This window comes from Misgurnus anguillicaudatus, chromosome 19 (assembly GCF_027580225.2).
Source record: "Misgurnus anguillicaudatus chromosome 19, ASM2758022v2, whole genome shotgun sequence".
Lineage (NCBI taxonomy): Eukaryota > Metazoa > Chordata > Actinopteri > Cypriniformes > Cobitidae > Misgurnus > Misgurnus anguillicaudatus.
In genome coordinates, this window is record NC_073355.2 from 39,540,408 (window position 1) to 39,549,395 (window position 8,988).

Sequence of the window (8,988 nt, forward strand, 5' to 3'; positions counted from 1 at the left end):
TTATGCGTTGCAAATACAATGCTCTACCACTGAGCTATACAGAAACAGTTAGGTGGCAAGTAGTTGTTTATTTACTCTCATTTACCCTCTTGTAATAATAATTATGTGATAAATAAGGGAAACGTGCACTTAGAATTTTTTTTATCATGGTTTAAAGTGTAGTAACTATGTTTTTTTATTTTAAGGAGTCACTGTTACATTGTAATGATTAGTTGCATGTAATTATGCAACATTAACTGTTATTACTTTAATAATTACATGTAACATGTGTAACAAAGACACAGATTGATAACAGTTTGTATTACTGTAGTTTCTTACACACAGCAGCTCATTATGTGACTCACTGATATTGATGTTTCCAGCAGGGGGCGTCACCGCCCATTTACATACGTCTGTGAATTATTGATATAGTACGACTGGATTTATTTCATCGTTTACATCAGTGAATTATTAGTTTTGGTAATTAACTATCATTAACAAAGATTAATAAATGCTAATAAACTATATTGATCATTGTTAGTTCATGTTAGCTAATACATTCACTAATATTAACAAATAAGACCTTACTGTGAAGTGTTACGTTAAATGTTTATTATTGCTTATATGTTTATTAAGAGTGACACAATACTCTAGATCAGGGGTTCTCAATGTTTTTCAATTCAAGACCCTCCATTTTTTTCACTACAAAATTTAAAGGCCCTCCCACTCATAATTTTTACCTAATGAAATATACTAGAGCTTGGCATAACTAGACAGATTTTTTGTCTTGATATTTTGTCTTATTTTGAATAATTTTAGGTCTTCTTGAGGCCACCTTGGAAGTTTATTGAGGCCCCCTTGTGGAGAATCACTGCTCAAGACCTTACAATGCAAATGAACAGTTACATGACATGTAAGCAATAAGATATAAGAGGCTGTGTTGTATCGTGAATTAGTCATGGCTTAAGAGCAATGTTAGGCACAAAGTAAAGGTTTGCAACTCCTTTAGCCTTGACTTAATTACAATACATGACTTGGCTTAAGTAACTTACCTTGCTTACTTATTCTGAATAATTTAGGTCAGGGGTTCCCAAACTTTTTTTCCTGCGCACCCCCTTCTATGTCCCAACCTGGTTGGCGTACCCCCAATCCCCACTAAAAAAAAAAAAAAACGTAAATAAGTTTTGTTTTCTCGCAATAAAGACTCGTGTTTAATCATGCGCAAATAACTAGGGGCCGGTTGCACCAGCGTTAAGAAGTTGGCTGTAAGTCCTACGTCGGGCTTAGCTACGTTCAACATTGTGAAAAATATTTACGCCTGTTGCAGCATCTGAAACTACGACCAGACGCAGCTACGCTCAGCGTAGATGATGCGCGCCCCCGTGTATGCGTTTAACCACTGTGATATTTAGACACCATTCGAGTTTACTGTAAAAAACTTACACTTACTGCCGTCAGCTAATAGATGACACATGAGAGCATTCCTCGTGTTTACCGGAGCGCTCTCCCTCAAGATGCCTGCGTCACGTGCAGACCCATCAAACACTTTAACGAAAGCCTTTACTGTTCGCACAAAAGGTGTATAATTGTTTGCAGATTCATTATAACAGTTCAATTTTCAAACAAAATTAAATGAAAGCTTTTAATAAGTTCTCTGCAGTATCTGTAAGTATTTATGTATTTTATTATATAATTCATTGGCGGTCTCTCTACCATGCATGAAAACACATTGCTCGCGTATCCTGTGCATTAGACGCACCCATGTCTCGTCACATTTCATTATTTCTATTTTTGCCATAAAAAAGTCTCTCTCTTTTGGTCCCTCTCCTCCTTCGTGACTAACAACTTTATCATAAGACATCCCACACTTGACAGTTTTCCTGATTTTAGCCAGTTAAGCATATTTATAATATATATGGAATGAATGAAACGAGTTGACACGCATATAGCGGCTGCAGTGCATAACAGAAGAGCAGTGTGTAGAAAAAGACAGCAGCTGGCTTCTACGTTTCTTTCAAAAACTAATAAAGTTTTTATTTAAAATAAAAGCGATTACAAAGGAAATGTTTACTGTTCATTTTTTTATTTATTTATTGTATGGAAAAATCCCACTTAAAGAAACAGACTGCCATTACAATTTTCCTCTCGCGCACCCCCTGGTGGCAGCTTGCGTACCCCTGGGGGTGCGCGTACCACACTTTGGGAATCCCTGATTTAGGTCATCTTAAGGCCCCCTTGTGGAGAATCACTGCTGTAGATAAAGCAAAACCTTACAATGCAAATGAACAGTGCGCATTGCAAGTTAATGCATAAGACAAAATAAGACTAACCACACAATACAAACATTAAAGAAAAAACATGTAGCAATGCAACTTTCATAAGGTAAAATCACTAATTTCTAACACTGAAAAAATATTATAGAAATCAATGAAGCAAAATTAATAATTTCATGTATAAACTCCTCCCTCTTACAATGAGTTATGGGTATCAGACGTTAAAATGTGGATGGATCTACAATTTAATTTTTTACTGGAAGCAGTAGACCATCGGGGAACTTGGGATTCTCATTTACATACTATATATACGAATACTATTTGGAATGGCATGTAGGTGAACTGGGATGCAGGGAATGTTTAAATGTTTGCATTGCTAAAAGTGATTCTGCTATCAGAATCAAGGACTGAAACTAAGTGTTTAATAATATATTGCATAATGCTATAATCTATTATCATTGTAATATTTTCACCATATGATGCTCAGCATGTTTACCTTCATTGGAATAAATGTAAATTTAGCACCAGCTACGTAATGTTTCCTTTCAACATTTTGTAAATTCCATGTTGTCTGGCTGTGTCCACCCATGCACATTTTGTCCTGCATCAGTTCTAATCATTTTGACACTACTCCACTGTTGCAGGCCTACTCAATATCATTTTTTAACTTAACTATCTAAAACAGTGGAAATAAAAGATATCACCCTAATCTTAGAACTTAGGACCACACAGTACTTAAACAGAGACTGTATAGGGCTGGGCTCTGTGAGCAAGCTATTGGCTGGTTTGTTAATTATCTTATAGAAAGAACTCAGTGTATGCAGGCGGAGGGTAGCATTTCTATCTCAAAATATCAAAAGGTGTGCCTCAAGGGTCAGTCTTAGGGCCACTGTTATTTATCCTCTATATCAATAACACTGACCACAATAAATTTCTGACGCTTTTATCCCAAACATTGCAAAAAAAAAAGATTAGAACTGATGAGAAATTATATAAGGCAGCAGAGTGTATCTGCTCTTGTAACTATGGCTCAGTAAAGGCATGTGTACTTATAGTCAGGGAGCCAAAGCCTCAAAAATGGGTTGAACCTGACATGGTTTGCCATACTTTTTATTTGTGTTTTTCTGTTAACTTTGACCCCAAGAACCAATAATTGGAGGGTCTGCTATGCTGGAAACATCGCAAAAAAAAAATGTGGCCATTTTATTGAGCTTTTTTGGCTCCCCGTCTATTATGTTGTGAAGTCAGCATAAAAAAGTCTGTGTCCTGAAAACATCCACAGACAGATGAAAATTGTGTAATATAATTGCAATAGTGAGAACTTTATATTGAGAAATTTTCAGTTCTCTTAAGAACGGATTCTTAGAATTAAGTGCCTTTGGTCTGCCCATTATTTATAAAACCCCATGAGTTTGTTCCTCATTGCAACACTTTGTTCATGAATGCAAATATGCAACATTCTGTACACTTATTTTACTAAACGTTCAGTTTAATGCATTGAAACTTGTTACTAGAACCAAAATCAGGGTGAAAGGTTTGTTTTCCATCTGAAAAGGTTTAATACTGCAAATGTTTTTTGTCTCACAAAGGATATCGGTACATTTTTAATTGATAGCTATAGTGTGATATGATATTCACAGGTAATTAAAAGTAAATGTTTTCATACAATAGCTCTTTAAAATTGCAATCTGTAAGTTTATTTGGTGTAAAATGAAAAAAATCAGTTAGTGAGACAGAAAATAAACAATCAGTGTGTAATACTCTCTCCTTACACAGATTCAGAGCGATAAGTTTATAATGAAGATCTACAGTTTAAACTGTTAGCAAGATTTTTTTTTCAACAAATGTAAGTATTATGTATTTGTAATTGTAAAGTAACCTGTCTCCTTCATCTGCATTTCTTCATTTTTGAAGAAACCTACCCATATTTGAGAGGTGATAAATAGAGAACAAATGAAGGTAGGATGAAATGTTTTTTTTTTTTTTTTGAAACAGAGGGTTTGTTCTTTCATTTGATATATTGTATGTTTATATAAGAATTTGTGAAAATCATAAAAATACTTTTTTTAAAACACTGGCGGGAAAAGAGTTAATGGTGGGCACGAGCTTGCATGAAAAAATGGATAATAATTATAATAATAATTCGTTACATTTATATAGCGCTTTTCCAGTGCTCAAAGCGCTTTACATATGAATGGGGGAATCTCCTCAACCACCAGGTGAGATGTGAAATGAGAATGGGGTCAATTGGCGTGAGTCTCATGCTGAATGTGTGAGGGTTGGTTGCCTTGCCATCACTAATTTTAAGGGCAGATGGCAAAAGCCACAAATTGTTCATCTTTGAGATGCTTCTGGTAAGACAAAGACTAATTTTCTCCATGAACACAGTGTGTTTAAAAGAATATTAAATATGACAACCAGGTTGTTTGGTATTGCTAGCAGTAGCCTCTGATATGCTAATTAGCCATGTGCAGTGGTTGTGGCTAGAAGGGATACAGCTACAGGTATGGCCAAAATCTCATGACATCTCACCGAATGGGGGCTGTTTTCATCCTAATTCTACCCCCAAACCTAACCCTAAACAAAACATTTTTCGAGATTTTGCCGTATCCCCAAAACCATGTGCAGTGCACTTCAAATCAAAATCAAATCACTTTATTGTCCCATCCTTTACACAGATGTACATGGAGTAAAAATATTGTGTGCATAGTCCTGGCAGCAGTGCAGTTGAGAAGTTACAACATTAAATAATCTAAACAATAACATAGTAATATAACAGTAAGTAAACAAGTTACAACAATAAATACACTATACACATGTACAATATGATACAGTATACGCTGAATTTCACAGAACAATACAATGATACCGGACAGAATCTATAGCAGTAGTTTATTGCTGTGTGTGTTCACATGTGCATATATGTCATTAGCCTCTTTCACACAGTAATTCTGTTAAATTACCATGAATTTACAAGAATGAATTTACCAGTAAATACAAAAATTTGCTGTTCACACATGCAGTGACGTTCCGTCTTTTTACCAGTAAGACATCATTCACACATCAGTGTCAAAATAACGGTAAACTCGGAGAGAAAGCGGAAGTGCGCGGCGAGCTTCTTGTCGTATTTGTAAACAACGGCGGGTTATGACTTTATATCCACGGTCCGTATTTTGTTGTTTTCACATCTGTGGCAAACGGTCGCGAAGTTGCTCGTGACCAAACAAATTGCGTGAGGTGGCATCAACCTGCGTTTGCACATTAGGCTTCACAGATAGTGTGCTAAGGACGTCGGCAATATGGCAAATACACGGTAAGCTGTTTTAAAAATCTTTGGTGAAGAAATGTGGATATTAACTTCAGGTGTGCTCGACTTTTAAGCAGCATGTGTGTGGAAACGTCCGTAAACAGTTCTGGGGTAACGCGTCACCTGTATAAAAAACTTTCTGATTGGCCCGATCTGTCAGCGCGGTCTGACGTTGTCCTTTCTAAATGCCGGCAATCCTACATTTTTCGTTCACACATAGCGCTTACCGGTAAATTACTAGTGATCTTACAACCTGTCTTACTGGTAAATTGGGATCACTGATTTACCGGAAAGGTTCTGTTCACACATGACATGTTAACTGCAATTTACCAGTAAATTACCAGTAAAGACTGTATGTGTCACGGTGATCCGTGTCATGTTTTGTTTGTCTCTCCGATTACGTCACCTGGACATTCACGGACTGATTCATCACACCTGTTCCCTGTTAAGTGTTGTGTATTTATACTGCTGTCTGTTTCTCACCTGTCGCCGGATCATTGTCATTGTCATTACTACCCTGTCTGTTCCCCGTGTCACATTTTGGATGTTCCTGTGTTTGGTACCTGTTCGTCATTTTACTCCTCGTGTTTTTGGTTTCCTATTTTATCATTAAATGTTATTTATTTTGTGAACCCTGCACTTGCGTCCTGATTCCTGTTTCCCAGTCGTGACAGAATGATCCGGCCAGACTGGACGCAGCAAGTTCACGGAGGGCGGCTCCCCCAGGAGTTTCGTCGAGGGGGAGTAGTGACATCGGGGTTCATTCCCCATCAGCCCCGATGTCTCTTGGGGACCACCGTGAGCGATCGCTCGCTCCTGCGAGCATGCGGGAGGAGGATCGGCCCAGGTGGTCCCCCAACGGTTGAGTCGTCGTCGACGGTCCCTCGGAGAACCACCATCCTGCTCGCAGGGGGATCCGGAACGGACCACGCCCGATCATTTCCCCGGGGTGGCTACCGTGAGAGGGTCTCCGTTTCCACGAGGGGATGGGAGATGACTTCCGGGGGCAGCTGATCGTCGGCGATTCCCAGGAGGGGGGTAATTCGTCTGCCTCGGTTCTCGGAGCGATCGCTCCGGTTCTCCTGGCGCAGTCCGGCCTACCGTTCCTGTTGGTCTCATCCCGGCGGCTGCCGGCTTCGCCAGGGTCCCCAAGCCCTCCACCCCTCCCTTGGACTCTCGCTACCAGACTTTTGTGTTTGATTTGTTTAGGTGAGTGTCTGGTAGCCACTCTTAGAGGGAGGGGTCATGTCACGGTGATCCGTGTCATGTTTTGTTTGTCTCTCCGATTACGTCACCTGGACATTCACGGACTGATTCATCACACCTGTTCCCTGTTAAGTGTTGTGTATTTATACTGCTGTCTGTTTCTCACCTGTCGCCGGATCATTGTCATTGTCATTACTACCCTGTCTGTTCCCCGTGTCACATTTTGGATGTTCCTGTGTTTGGTACCTGTTCGTCATTTTACTCCTCGTGTTTTTGGTTTCCTATTTTATCATTAAATGTTATTTATTTTGTGAACCCTGCACTTGCGTCCTGATTCCTGTTTCCCAGTCGTGACAGTATGTGTGAAAGGGACAATTGTCAAACTCTGCATGAGTGACCTGATGGAAAAGTTGAGCTCATTGTATTTTTAGTTTCAGTTCCGTTTCTGTTTTGTGGTATTAACAAATGTGTGAAAGACGTCAGTTGTTCATCACAATATTATGTGCAGTCAGTGACAAATAAATGTAGTTTTACTCTATTTGATGCTGGATGGAAAAGTCACAAACTAGATTTTATGTCAAATATATTTTGTCAAACATTCATTTATGTTGCATTTAAGTTCACCTGCTTATATTATGCCCTATAAAGTATCTAGGCTACTCTTTTATTGTGAAATTAAACTGTATGCATCTAAATGTACAGTGGTAGATTGTAGTACTGGGAAAAATGAACACATAACAGAAGTGGCTGTTTTTGTGAAGACATATCCTTATATCATCACACATCAAAAGACTTCTCCATTTTAGCTTTTGTTCGTTCATTATTTCTATGTATTATGTTCACTTTATATAATCTATAGTTTTCATAGAAACATCACTTAACACCTCCCTCTCACAATGAGTTGTGGGTAATATCAGCAGTTAGATTGTTTATACACTGTAAAACATTCTTTGCTGTCCTCAATTTTTTTGTTGGATCAACTCGGATTTAAAAGTCATTTCAACTTACTATTATTTATCTTGACTAGAGATGAGTTGTTATAACGACAGGTGAGTTGTTATAACTTATAAAATTAAGTTGACTTCTCAACTATTTATAAGTTGTGACAACTCATCTCTGTTGACATGACTTGTAAATCTGAGTTGATTTAACAAAAAAAGGCGAAAAGTATTTTTTACAGTGTAGGTCTATACATGGTGTTATAGAGGAAGTCTTGAGGTTTTATCACAGAGTGTTTAATGTTTAAGTGTCAGTCATCAGTAGATCAGTATGGAGTTGATTTCTCTTCCTCTAGTTCTCTGTGAGTATTATCTTCTCTCTATAGATTTAACTACACATCAATTACTGTCACATTGTTTACAGGATCAAGAGATTTACTGCTCCTGTATTTTTACTAAATCTTCACGTGATGTATGAGTGAATGATGTTTGTATGAAACAGTCAGTCAGTTGTGTCGATAGTGTTAAACATGTAAACAGCACAAACACCAGAGAGAGGTTTTGTGTAACTGTGATTATGTAGCTGAAGTTTGGTGAACTTGCTGATCAAGGCTTTATACAAAGTGTTTATCAAACAATACAAATTCTTCGATTTTTATTAATGAGGACAAAATATCACTGTGTGTTAAATGTTGGTTTTATGTTGTCAATCAAACATTATCACATTTTGATAACACATAGGCTACTAAAGATTCATGTACTTTTTAGTATCTGTAATGCACCTCTGCAGAGGTGATGAAAGATAACAGTGAGTGTCTATTAAAACAAGTGAAATATCCATGTATAGCATTTGAATTTAAAACAGGTAATAGTTGTTGTTCAGTGTAAATTGCGGGCTGCACATTGTATTGCTTAAAGGTGGGGTGCATGATTTTTTGGATGTTCTGCTTAGAGGTGGAGATTGGAATCAGAGACGTAAGTTTCAGAGTATTTTGTGGTTTGTTCCAGTCATGTACTGCTGCAAAGCCAGGGTCATGGGGCAGGCATGGTCCAGGGTCATGGGGCAGGCTTGGACCTGGGTCATGGGGCAGGCATGGAACTGGGTCATGGGTCAGGCAGCGAACTGGGTCATGGGGCAGGCATGAAACTGGGTCATGGGGCCGTCATGGAACTGGGTCATGGGGCAGGCATGAAACTGGGTCATGGGGCCGTCATGGAACTGGGTCATGGGCAGGAATAGACCAGGGTCGTGAGGCAGGTGTGGGAGTTTTGGCACCTCGATGTC

General features: G+C 38.5%; 1 protein-coding gene across 1 annotated transcript in view; it reads left to right on the forward strand.

Annotated features, from left to right (window-relative positions):
• Positions 1–8,988, forward strand: part of LOC141349278 (Fc receptor-like protein 5) — a 185,980-nt gene that overhangs the window by 99,475 nt on the left and 77,517 nt on the right. The gene's annotated exons all lie outside the window — the stretch shown is intronic.